A 12,396-nucleotide genomic window follows, 5' to 3' on the forward strand; every position below is an offset into this window, starting at 1 on the left:
GGAAAATGTTAAAATTGCACACTAAAAGTTGAAAAATTATAGAACAGTATTCTCAGCTGTTCCAGCTTCTCTATGGATTCAGGAAATGTTCTTTTCTTCTTTCCCCTTCTCAAAGGGTGCTTTATTTCTTTGGCTTAAACAACTCTTGTTGAAATAGGAATTGTTTTTTATATGTCCTTAACAAAACTGAAAGGTCAGACAGCTGCTTTTAGTTTCTCTTTTCCCAAACCATAGCTGCAAGTAAAAGCCTCTTATTTTCCATATCCATTACATTTTATGGTTAGTGCATGCCTTTCCACACCACTGGATTTTCCTGTTCACAAAGTTGTCAGAGACTACAGTGAAACTTCATGCAATGATCCTTGCACTAGACTCAGCACTTACAATTTGTGCTTGGCTTCATCCAAAGAATAAATACACATTTCTTACACAGGTGACAGACTTGTATATTGGAGCATATATTTCAGATACCCTGCCATCACCAGCAGTTGTCAATTTCATGTCCCCAGTTTGGAAATAGCATTTTCAAAAGATATCTCTAGTCATTACATTCTTTTTAGCCTACACCTTGTCTTAAGATTGCTTATAAACTACCAGCACCCAAAGATAAGCACAATCCTCATAATGGATTTTTGTTATGAGTTAGGTTACTTTACTTAATCACAGTTTGTGTAGATAAAGTACATGAAACAGAACCCATCTTTTCATTCCCACTACCACTTCAGCTGCCTTCCTTCACTCACTCTCTGTTTATTCTTGAATAATGAAAAAAACAGTAGGAAGTGATAAAAATAGCATAATTTAAAAGAAATTAGGTATAAAGTGCTAAAAATTACTTTAATCTTACACGGCAGTGGTGGACTGAAGAAAGGAAACATATTGATGAATTAATCCCTTTCTAAAATGTAAAAAAAAACCCTGCCTCATGACAATACTTTTTAATGGTCAGGTGAACTAGTTTCATGTAAACTGCTTCATATATTTTGCACTTAAAAGAAATGGTCTTTGACATTCTTTTAGGAATGCTGTTATAGTCTTTGTAAATTATCATTAGAATTGAGAAAATTTAAATCTATGATTCCTGTTGCAATGAATCTATCAAATAGAAGCACTCAGTGAAAAATGTTATGTGATGTGATGATATCATTAAAGAATTTGACATCATGATGCTGCATAAGCAACCCCAAATAAATATTTTTTCATTAAAGAATTTTAAGTGCTTACTTTTGCCAAAGCTATAACTTTAATGTAAATGTGCCTTTTAGTACATATAAGTATTAAGACCATAAAGCTTTTTGCTGGCCATCACCACTTCAGCACCATTGGCAAACAGCCCCACACTGACTGATGCTGGGTTCACTTGTGTTTGTATAGCCAATGCACCATTTTGACAGCCAGCTGCAAATCCCTTTTTCAATACTCTGCACCTGTGATGCAGATTTAAATTAATTCTGATTTTTGTGGCTTACTAACACTGACTCCAGCAGAGTGAGACTGTTATTGGAAAAATTCACATTGGAGTCCCTCTTCATAAGCAGTATGAAGAAAGCAAAAGTGTGTTTCCTGATAATATTTTCTTTTTATGTACACCATCTCAGTTACAGTCTTTGTACAGTGCTGAGGCTGGGTTCACTCAGGTTTTTAGTTTGGATTCCAAACGTAAAGAAAATAAAAAAATAAACTCCACTTCAGTCACTTATTTTGCAGTAAGCAGACACCACATTGCTGGGAGCATTTGCTTAGGGTAGCGCAGTACAATAAAACCCAAGATAACCGTGTCCAGATATTATTTCTCAGTGTCCTATCAGCTTTTTAACGTCACAATCATGAAATGTTCCTTTGTGTGATTACTAGAGATAGGAGTGAATGACGCATGAATTAGAAAGCTGACAAACCCTTGAGAAAGTGCTCAGCACAATGACACATCTGCTTATTCTATTCAAAGAGAAAAAAATTGCATTCTTCCCAGGGAAGGATGGAGACAAATGAGGGTGCCTTCCTAGGACTGACTTGAAATATTCAAAATTACAAAGATCTTGTGCATTTTTTCCCTATGTTTTATGTTATAATGCAAAAAACACAAGATCAGTTTATCCAGTTGGAAATTAATTTCTGCATATGGACTTTTCCTGGGACAGTTACAGTCATGCTTCCATAAAGTGAATTATTAACTGAACTCTTCAGCAAGGGAGAATAGACAATTGTGGAGGTTATAATTTGTGGGTGCATAAAAAACTCTTATATGAAGATCAATGGTGTTGATGATTCATTGTCTCTTCCAGTACACAAAATAAGTGACATCAGATGAAAGAGAAGTTAAGCAAGCAAAATAAGCTGGTTTTCCACATAACACAGAGGGAAGATGTGGAACTCCTTGTCATAAGATATATCTGCAAGAAAAGTCTGCATGGATTCAAAGGATGAACAGACAAGCACATAGGAATGAAATCAATTGGGTGTTACCTAAATACATAAAAACCATTTCTGGTTCACATAATTCCTGTAAAAGTTTAATGTCTAGGACAGTAATAGGAGCAAGTAGAATTTATATTTCCCCAGTTTGTGCAACCTTCCTTCAGCTCTCTGCTGGCTATCAAGGAGAGGTAATTGAAAAGGCAGAACTTGGGTCCCAAACAATGTGACTGAAATAATGCTACTGTCTTAACCTGACACATGATATCTTTTAAAAGTTTGAAAATTATGATAAATCATGGTTTCAGTTATGTCCAAGTAAAAAAACTAGTTCCAGTGTCACATCTATAATTACAGATAATTATATCTGTGGGAAAGGGAGAACTTCAGAAGGGACAGTTACCCTGCAAGACAGGCTGGAATAGTGGACTAAAGAGAAGCTTATGAAGTTTAACAAGTATAAGGTCTTGCACCTGGCAAAACATAATCCAGGAATGCAGCAAGGCTGGGATATGTACCTGGCTGGGAAGAAGCTCTGTAGAAAGGGACCAGGAGGTTCTGATGAACATGAACTCCATATAAGTAAATAGGGTACTGCTGCAGTAAAGAAAGCCAACAGGATCCTAGGTTGCATCAGAGTGCTTCAGCAGCAGAGATAAAGAAATCATTGCACCACTCTGCTCAGTGCTTTACAGACCACACCTGGAAATTAATTTTTGTCCTCTCTATACCCTTTATTATTAAAAAAAAAAAAAAAAAAGAAGCAAGCAGCAAGTGTGAACTGGAGAGGGTCCAGAGAAGAACCAAGATGATTACCCAAGGACTGAAAAGTCTTCCATGTGAGGAAAGGTTGAGAGAACTGCTTTGTTCAGCCTTGAGAAAACAAGACTTAGAGGAGACCTTGTCACCATGATCCAGTATTTAAAGGCTGTCTTCAAAGATTTCCTTTTACAAGGAGTGCCATGAAATAGATGAGAGATACAAGTTACTCCTGGGGAGATTCTAGTTTACACTAGAGGAACATTTTTCACTGTGAGAAACATCAGCCATTGGAACAATCTGCTTAGGTAAGAGGTGCATTCCCAAATGCTGGACACTTTGAAGATTTAGTTGTACACAGTGCTGAGCCGTCTTGTCTGGACTTGTGGTTTTGCTTTTGCCAAGGAAGGTAGGGCCAGATAATCCTTCATGTCCCCTTCCAACCTGGCATTCTATGATTCTCTGATGGATTCTATTTAGATTAGGAAATGAACATGATCTGAATCCCAGAAAACAGTTAAATTCCATTGTGCCAAAGGCTGCAAGTACATGCACACCAGTAAGAGCAATTTTGTCCCATGTAGCATATGGACAAAATTAGTTCCAACTACAATTTTATTGGCTTCAGAATGGCCTCCTAAATGAAACAATTCTGTTCACTCAGAAAGATTCACACTGCTGTTTCAACTCATTGCTCTTCATATCCAGCAATAAAACAGAAGCTCAAATTCTGATTCAGTTGTATGACTAGCACAGTAAAATACAGTAGAATTGTTCTTGGTTTACACTGTAGTAAACAAGAGAATAAATTTCATTTCAGAAATGGCAATTAGTTATTCAATTTAGACCCAATTATTGCTTTTATTACAGAACACCTCATTCTTGTTTTAGATGCTATTTCCAACAGTGTTCAACTATTTTGCATTTAGCTTTATTAGGCACATCTGTCTAAATCCATAACTTTCACTGGGAAAGAAGGAGCTTTAAAACTCTCCAGGATCCTTGCTGCAGATTTTCTTTTCCCAGACTTCAACTTTTAAAGATTACTAATATTTTGGATGAGAAGTGTGGGTCTCAGATTCAGTCAAAGAAAGAAACTGAGAGTTTCTAGCCAGGCAAAAAACCTGGGAAAGAGCTGGGAAAGAATGTAAATAATTCTTTATCTCTCTTGTTTTTCACATTGTTTATAGTTAAGTTCTAGCACTGTGCATCAAGCACTCTGCACCAATGCTGTGGATGGTTTTCACTTCAGAACCAATGGATTTGGCCTTTGCGAAGCGCTGTATAAAAGAACAGTGTATTTTGAATAAACCGGAGTTTTACTCTCAGCAGCCTTCTGAATCACTCTATTCATACCTGTCCTGTCTCAACAGCGACAGAGAAGAAAGTAGGAATACCCCAAAATTATTGAGAGATTTTTTTCAAATTCTGAATATCAAAACCTGTAATTAGTTTTCATGGCTGGGCAGGTCTGATTGTTGAGATTGTCTTAGCACACATAGATTACACATCAGTGATTTATTAATAAAAAAGTAGAATAAGAGTACAATTCAGTGCTCAGATAAATATGAGACTGTGCAATGTTTCCTCATGGCAGAGAATGATTTATCCTGTTTCTATCAGATGATGCTGGTTTGCTTATGCCAGAGCTAGTGCCCAGCTAGTCCCCCATCATGGGGATTTTTTTTCACTCAACTGACAGAAAATTTACACTCCAAAACAAGTATGTGCATTCTGCAAACCTAACAAATTAAATCAGCTCAGTGAAAGCACTGAGATGAGCACCAGAGGCAGCTCCTATGTGGTGCAGCTGGGAGCAGGGCTGGGCAGGGTCTGCGAGAAGAGAGGGTGAAACTGAGCTGCTCTTTATATTCCCAGCACATGGACACACAGATGGACACAACTGTACCACACAAATACACAACAGCACACTTCTGGCAGGTTGCAACATAATCCTCATAGTGCTTCATAAACAACTTCAGGCACCAATTAACTATTTTGTCTTAAGGTCTCTTGGCCCCCAGACAAGAAAGATGCTCTGTGCTGTAAATCCAGCCAATCTGCTCTGTGTGGAGACACCAGGTCATTTTGGTTATTTTGCTGTAGGGCCAAGAATCCATCTGTGTGTACTAAGCAGCTTAGGCCAATGTGTTCACATTCTGGATGGATTAAAAATAACAGTCCCTTTATGGAAGCTTTTAAATGTTTAACACCTAACCCTCAGCTGTCTGTTATCCCAGATTCATCTTTTATTTATTCTACTTACCTTTATTCTGTAATCAAAGTTTGTTAAATATGGGGCTCAAATTTAAAAGCTTAATTCTAAATGTTTTAAAACAGTGTTATTTCACCAATTCAGAAGCTTAATATCAGCTTCAATTGAACAAGCTTATATTAGAAGTTATAGAAATGCAGTTTCTCCACTTCTTTCTGTCACTCTTAGACAGTGATTTAAGGGGTAACTTTTCCGTGTGTATTTGAGAGACAGAGATTTGAATCAAGTAAAAATTTATGGACTGAGATCTTCCAGAGTTGTTTTGTGAGACACTGGAAGCAGTTCTGATTTAAGCTATAGATACAAAAATTCCAGAGGCTTGTTCAAAACCCAGACAGCCAGTATATTATATTTATTTCCCTCCCATCCCCACTCCCCTTCTTCACCTTTATTATGGATATGATTCCATCACATCTCCTTCATTCAGGAAAAGCTTGGGTCTGACTTTTATAGTTGGCATTCCTTATCGAGTCATAGCAGCTACATGTTCCTGTTCAACACCCCTCCATTTTCTGGATGAGCCTGAAGGTCAGTTTGATGACTAAGGACAGTGAAACCCAATTTGTCATTCTGCTGTGCTTCACCAGGCTGCCCTGTTATTTTTAAGTCTGCTTTCCTATGTTGGCATGTTCTTGTCCCCATATTTCACTGTCTCCCAGGGGAACATCCATCCTCTTATCTGATACCACCTTGCCTCCTAGTGACCTGTTCTCATTCTTCTCTCCATCCAGGTAGTGCAGGCTTGCCTTCATTTTCTGCAGCATTTTCACTTGTTTGTTTAGGTATTGTTTAGGTTTGCTTTGGGTTTAGAACATATCCTTTTTTATATACATATTTGAAATAAAAGTTTATTAATTCTGTCTCTTTGTGATATCTAGTTAAACCAGATTCATTTTGGCAGAAGAGACCAAGTTTCTGTACTGCTCTCCAGCACAACAATATATATATGAATTCATACAGCCAGGACTTCTGCCACAGGATTTAATTATTGCAGAAATCAGCAGTGGCCTTGCCTCTGCATCAACATGGGGGCAGATGCGTAAATGATACTTGCCATGTAGGAAATTCATTGGGAAATAGGAGGCATAACAAGGGTTGAGAAGAAAATTGCTAATGTGAGTCACTGATAACCTGGAGGTACAGAGGGGAGTGTCACTTGAACGTCCTGACAAACTTAGTGTGATTGGCTAGGCTCTGACTCTGGTTTTGGCTGAGTTAATCCAGGTCCTTTCCTTTTATCTTCCATTTAACAGATGGTTATAAAACAAGCAGAGAGATCTCCTATTTCCCTGTTTGTGGGAAGTGTTGTGTCAGGAGCTGGTCACCATTCTTCCCACACAAAGAATTCTGAATTTACATTAAGGTGGGCATTTGAAGTGCTTCCTTCACTCAGGGCTCTGATTCAGCATAATCCTGCACATTAAGGAAATGTCTTTTCTTTGCATCTGCTAAATATAATTTCTGAAGGCACTAGTTTCTAGTGACCCCTCTATAATCTCTTTTATTAGTGCATGCAATCTGTCTATACTACATTATCCCTCAAAAAAAAAAAAACAAACCAAACAAACAAACAAACAAACAAACAAAAAACCAAAAAAAACCAAGGAAGGTTATATGGGCTCTGAGCAATCCTTATCTGCCAAAGTTGATGGGAAAACCCAGATGACAGAGAAGTTCATTGCCTGAAAATATTGTATCATGATAACTGGTTATGAAGCACCCTTAAATCAGAGGCAATATTATTAAAAACAGTTTACTGTCCACTACAAATATAGCAATGTGAGATATTTCTTCCAAACTGTTCCATTCAGGTAATGAAAAAGTATTTTGTCTTGCTTGGCTTGGACTCACTGTTATCATTCTGTTCTGTAATCACCTTTTAGATCTGCTGTGATACAAAAGTGCTTCATAAGTTGTGAGGCTAGTGGGGAGTATTACCAGAAATCAATATATACATTTACATATCTGTCCTACACTAGTGAGGATTCTGCATGATGGATGGCACATCAATTTTCAGATACTGAACATGATGGTGAGCAAGGTATCCCCAGATTTTCAGGAATAGTCACTGGATCTTTTTGTGTGACACAAAAGCAATTACCTCTATAAGCTGTACCAGTATAGTTTTCACTAACTCCTGCTGCATTTGGCAGGCTGGTTAGTTGTGGCTTTTTTTTTTTCCCCCTCAAAATCATCTGGGCAGCCTTCTGTTTTCAGCATCCCAAAATACAACTGTATTTTTTCTAAGATAAAAGACACTAATAGGGTCTTTGATAAAGATATGCAAAAGAAAACAATGTAGGCTGTTGGCAATTTCTAAATCTCCCTGCTGGTTCGCTGCATACCATAATTCTCTGTGGCATGACATTTACTGCTGCTCATGAGAGATGCTGTATGGGGTTGCCAAAGATGCTATCAGAGAACAGCACTATTAGAGAATCTGCATGAATGTGACCAGACAAATAATTTAACATTTTTGAGTTACCAGACTATAGCTCTTGGAATAAAACTGTATGGCAGCAACAACAAAGGAACAATACAAAACAAACAAGAAAAGAAAATCGCAGGCCTCTGCCTGGAAGGGAGACAAACATTTTGACAAGCACGGGAATTAATACAAAAGTTTTGCAGAATTGTGGCTTAGGCAGATTTGTTTTCCCAAACAGATTCATCCATCCTTAATCAGCAGCCCCAGCTGTCCCTGCTGGGAATATCTGCATTTCTTTTTCTGCTTGTTGCTGGCTGTGCTGAACTGGCATTTCTGAAAGTAATTACCCCACAAAGTGTAGTCGAACACTCAGAAATACTAAGAATTGCTAATTCCGTGACAGCTCTGCTGGTTCACCTAGCTGAAAATACCAGTTCATTGCAGCAAGAGAAGCAAGAGTCACGGGGTGACAAGGGAAGCCAGGACTTTGCTAACAGGGACAGGTTTTTCAGCAACTCATTGGGGAAGCTGTACCAGGGGAGGTTTAGACTGGATATTAGGAAAGAGTTTTCAAGTATTGAAACTGGGTGATTCTGTGGAACATAGAACTAAGCTGTTGAAAAAGTAATGCACTTATTTACTGCAAATAATTTCTAGCAGTAATACTCTATTATTTCTTGAAATAATAATTTGATTTGAAAACCAGCAACCTTAATTGTGTTCTACCTATAGTTTAGAAGCAGTGATACACTATAGTAAGAAAGTAGTTTACAATGAAGAAATCAAAATTCAGTAGGCAAATACTTTAAATCACATTGCAGCTCAGAAATATGATGGCATTGTCTGCTCTTATTTGTATTGTTTAAGCATGATCTGCACAGCTATTATCACCTCACAGACACTCAGGCACCACATCGTCAAATTTGCATGAGAACAACAGCTGTCAAACAACAGTAATTACAAGAAAGTACCAGGGTAAAAATAGACTGCTATGAATTCTCTTTGGCAAAATTACTGAATTCATCAGAATTAGCTTCTACATGACCAAATGGGATAGAATCACTTCTACAGCATGAGGATCTCCTCCAACTACACAAAAGTTAACATTAATTAAAATGCTTATTTTCCATCTGTACTTTGCAAATCATTTCTACCCAGGCTGCTTTGTGTGTGTGCACTCCAGCAGAAAGTTTGCAATCCAGAAATTTCCATCAAGATCCACTTTTTCAGTAGCAAGATGTGGCACACACAGTCACAGCTGGGAGCAGGGGACATCATCACTCTGAGTGCAAGGAGCCATCTGTGTGCCTCCAGGCCAGTTATGGGATGAGTCAGCTAAAATACCTCAAGGGCCACTGAACTCTTGGCCATGACCATGGGGATGCCTTGCATATATGATCAGTGATAGAGGACATCCATGGTGACACCACAGAAGCAGAGATTGTGACAAAGCAAACAAAGTATGTACAAATAGGTCCTTACAGCCATTTCCTGACATTCTGCACCTATGCTGGTGACTTCAATGAGATAACCAATGCAGCCAGATGGGCATGGACTTCCTTCGTCACACCTTTAGCCCATAACCATTTATTTACTTATTTATTCACTCACAGTGTATGCACCTTTGTTGAAATTCATCCATGAGGTAACTCTCAGTGGAAATATTGGTTTTGGTTTTGGAGGGGTTTGTTTGTTCAGTTGTTTGGGGTTGTTTTTTGGAGGGGTGGGGGGAGGTTTGTTGATTTTGGTTTGTTGTTGTTTTGGTTTGTTTTTGATTGTCATTGCTTATAAAGTTTACGTGCATATAATACCAACATTTTAGCATGTTTTGTGATTTTAATACAGCATTTAAATAAAGTACCCTAGAATTATGAGGTAAAAGACAACAACTTAAAATAGATATCTAAAATTTTGAAGTATCTGTGGTAATCATTTTACAATAAATACTATGTTTGTTATTGTTTCATTATGCTCATTTAATACCCTTTTATTCCTGCTTATTTTCTCATTATAATTCCATACAATTATTCTTTATAATTCTACTCTGAGCATTATTATATTCTAGTACTATAGAATTATAATAAAAGTCTTTATATAGTTAATAATCCATATTACCCTGAGGACCAGCACCTGAAATCTCTACTTAAGCCTGAATTCAGGCACTGTGAGGAAAAACCATGATCTTTGTGCTCAGGCTGAGCTGTCACAATTAGTCCCAAGAAACTGTTTTGTCCTTATTATTATTTTCTTCAGATAGCAAGCTATGATCCTTGATGCCAAAGGCTGCATCACAGTCTAGGAAGCACTGGCATGCTGAGTATATGTGCCAGCTATGAATGATACATGTGAGAGGAGTGAGGTTGTTCTGTGAGCAGTGTTAAAGTGGGTTTTGATCATCTGATCAAAGAGGGCTGTAAATCAACACAGGCTTTAATGTAGCGAATACAAAGTTTTGTTCCTTCCCAAATGGAAGTGAGTTGCTGTATGTAGGGCAGAGCTGTTTATAACATAGTGCACTGCTTGAGTTGTCATTTTGTACTATGTGCAGAGGTTCTTCAAAAGAGTGAAAGAAAAAAAATGCTTGCAATTATATTTTAAAGGTTTTTTAAACTTTGAAGCATGTGTTTGGCTTAGATGCTCGGGTAGAAATCAAAATTCAGTGTTTCTACAATGTAAACATTAGTCTTTTATTTTAATAGGTTGTAGTTCTACATTGATTTCAGCCACTGCAAGTAAGAGACTTTGATGACATTTGAGGTCCATTTAAGCACCTAAAGGCTTCTAAGATGAAGCTATCTCATTTCTGCTATTCACCTAGATCAAGAGACCTGGCTGTTTGCTATGTTTGGCCTCCAAGATATGTTGAAGGAATTGGCCAACTAAAGGAGGAGGCTATAGGTACCAGTGTAGAAAGAATAGATAGACCTGCCACATTCAGTCACCTTTGATCTCCTCAGAGTGCATGAACCTGTCTGTAAATTTAACCAGGAGAGATGGATGTCAGAGTGGTGTGATCTCCAGGGATGCTACTGTACCATGTTCCAGTGTCCCCAAGACGTCTGCCAGAAACTTGCTTGGATTCAGAGAAGGGACAATTTGTCCATGCACATACAAAGAGCCTTAATGTTCCAGAGGAACCACATGTCCAAGCTTCTTATGTCAGTCGCATTGAATAAAAGGTTACACAAACCCTGCCTTTTTCATTCAACCTGAATCATGCAACACAAAGTATTATACAATCAGGCTCCATGAAAGAAACCTATGTTTAGTAGCCTCACACAGGCCTTCATTTTGCTTTGTAATATGAGGATTGTGCATGCAGCACAATGTGCTAAGTCTGTCTCAGTCCATGCATGAATCATCCAGAGTATTTTCTCTGCCTTAGTACTGTTCTATCAGAGTTAATGCCCATGGGAGTAATTGTTTAGAAAAATGAAGTGTGAAGACCAGTTTTGCTTTTAATGTAGCAGTAGATAAGTCTAAAAGGTGAATGGTACAAACTCCATATTCAAAATAGAGACCTAGAGTATCAAGAAAAAGAACAGAAAAATAATCTGGATGTGAGGATTCAAACAAAATCAGTACATCACCATACTGAACATAAGCTCTTTTATTGTAGCAGAGTTTCCTTTGATCCTAAAGTATCTTCAGGTCATGCATGTCAGAATTAAATTAAACAAAAAACCTATCCAATCACAGATTAATATCCATTTTTTTGAATGACCTTTTCAAATCTTCATGTGTTATTTTTACTTCTAGAGAGCTGAAGAACATGGACTATTTTAGAAATCTCTGTGGATAAACCAATGAAAAAAAAAAAAAAACAGTGAAGACACCAAAAAATGAAGGCTCTACATTGTAGTTTGTGTAGTAGCCTAATTTTGTAACTCTAATTTTTATGTTCTCACTAATATTTCTAATTTACGTAGAAAATACATGGACATACCTTTTGCCAAGTGCCTAGTAAATGGGGGTGTTCAGAAAGGTCTGTCAGCAAAATGCCCCTTTACTGAGAAGCTGTCCCACCACAGAGAAGGGTCTGCTGGTGTTCTGTGCAATGTTCAGCATGTCCATTTGCACCTGCCGACTCTAAGCCCTGCCAGTTTACAGTGCATTTACCTCTAGTGTACCAGACAGCAAAGAAATTGAACCAACTTTACTTTAAAGGTACAAAAGTGAGTTCTGGATAATATCCCTGTGAGTAGAACAACAAATGTGTGATGAGTTAGGAAGAGATGCCAGCTCCTTAAATATTGACTCTATATTTAAACATCTGCTTATGTGAACAAAACTGGAGTTTCCCTGAAGGTAAAGCCTTCTGGTCTAGTTTGAAGGTCCCGTCCCTTTATCTCAAGCACAAATAAACCAAATCTTAATGGCCTATTACTGACTGTGTACTTAGCCTGGATCAGTTCCAGAATTTGCTTATCTTGTTATTGTGGCCCAGATAAAGTGTGAATACAAGCCTTACAATAATCCATTATGGATCCATTCCAGGTTGTCCTGAAGCCACTGTCTCTCT

General features: G+C 37.8%; 1 protein-coding gene across 33 annotated transcripts in view; it reads right to left on the minus strand.

Annotated features, from left to right (window-relative positions):
• Window positions 1-12,396, minus strand: part of TENM4 (teneurin transmembrane protein 4) — a 1,535,912-nt gene that overhangs the window by 1,399,757 nt on the left and 123,759 nt on the right. The gene's annotated exons all lie outside the window — the stretch shown is intronic.

Source organism: Taeniopygia guttata, chromosome 1, assembly GCF_048771995.1.
Source record: "Taeniopygia guttata chromosome 1, bTaeGut7.mat, whole genome shotgun sequence".
NCBI classification, from domain to species: domain Eukaryota; kingdom Metazoa; phylum Chordata; class Aves; order Passeriformes; family Estrildidae; genus Taeniopygia; species Taeniopygia guttata.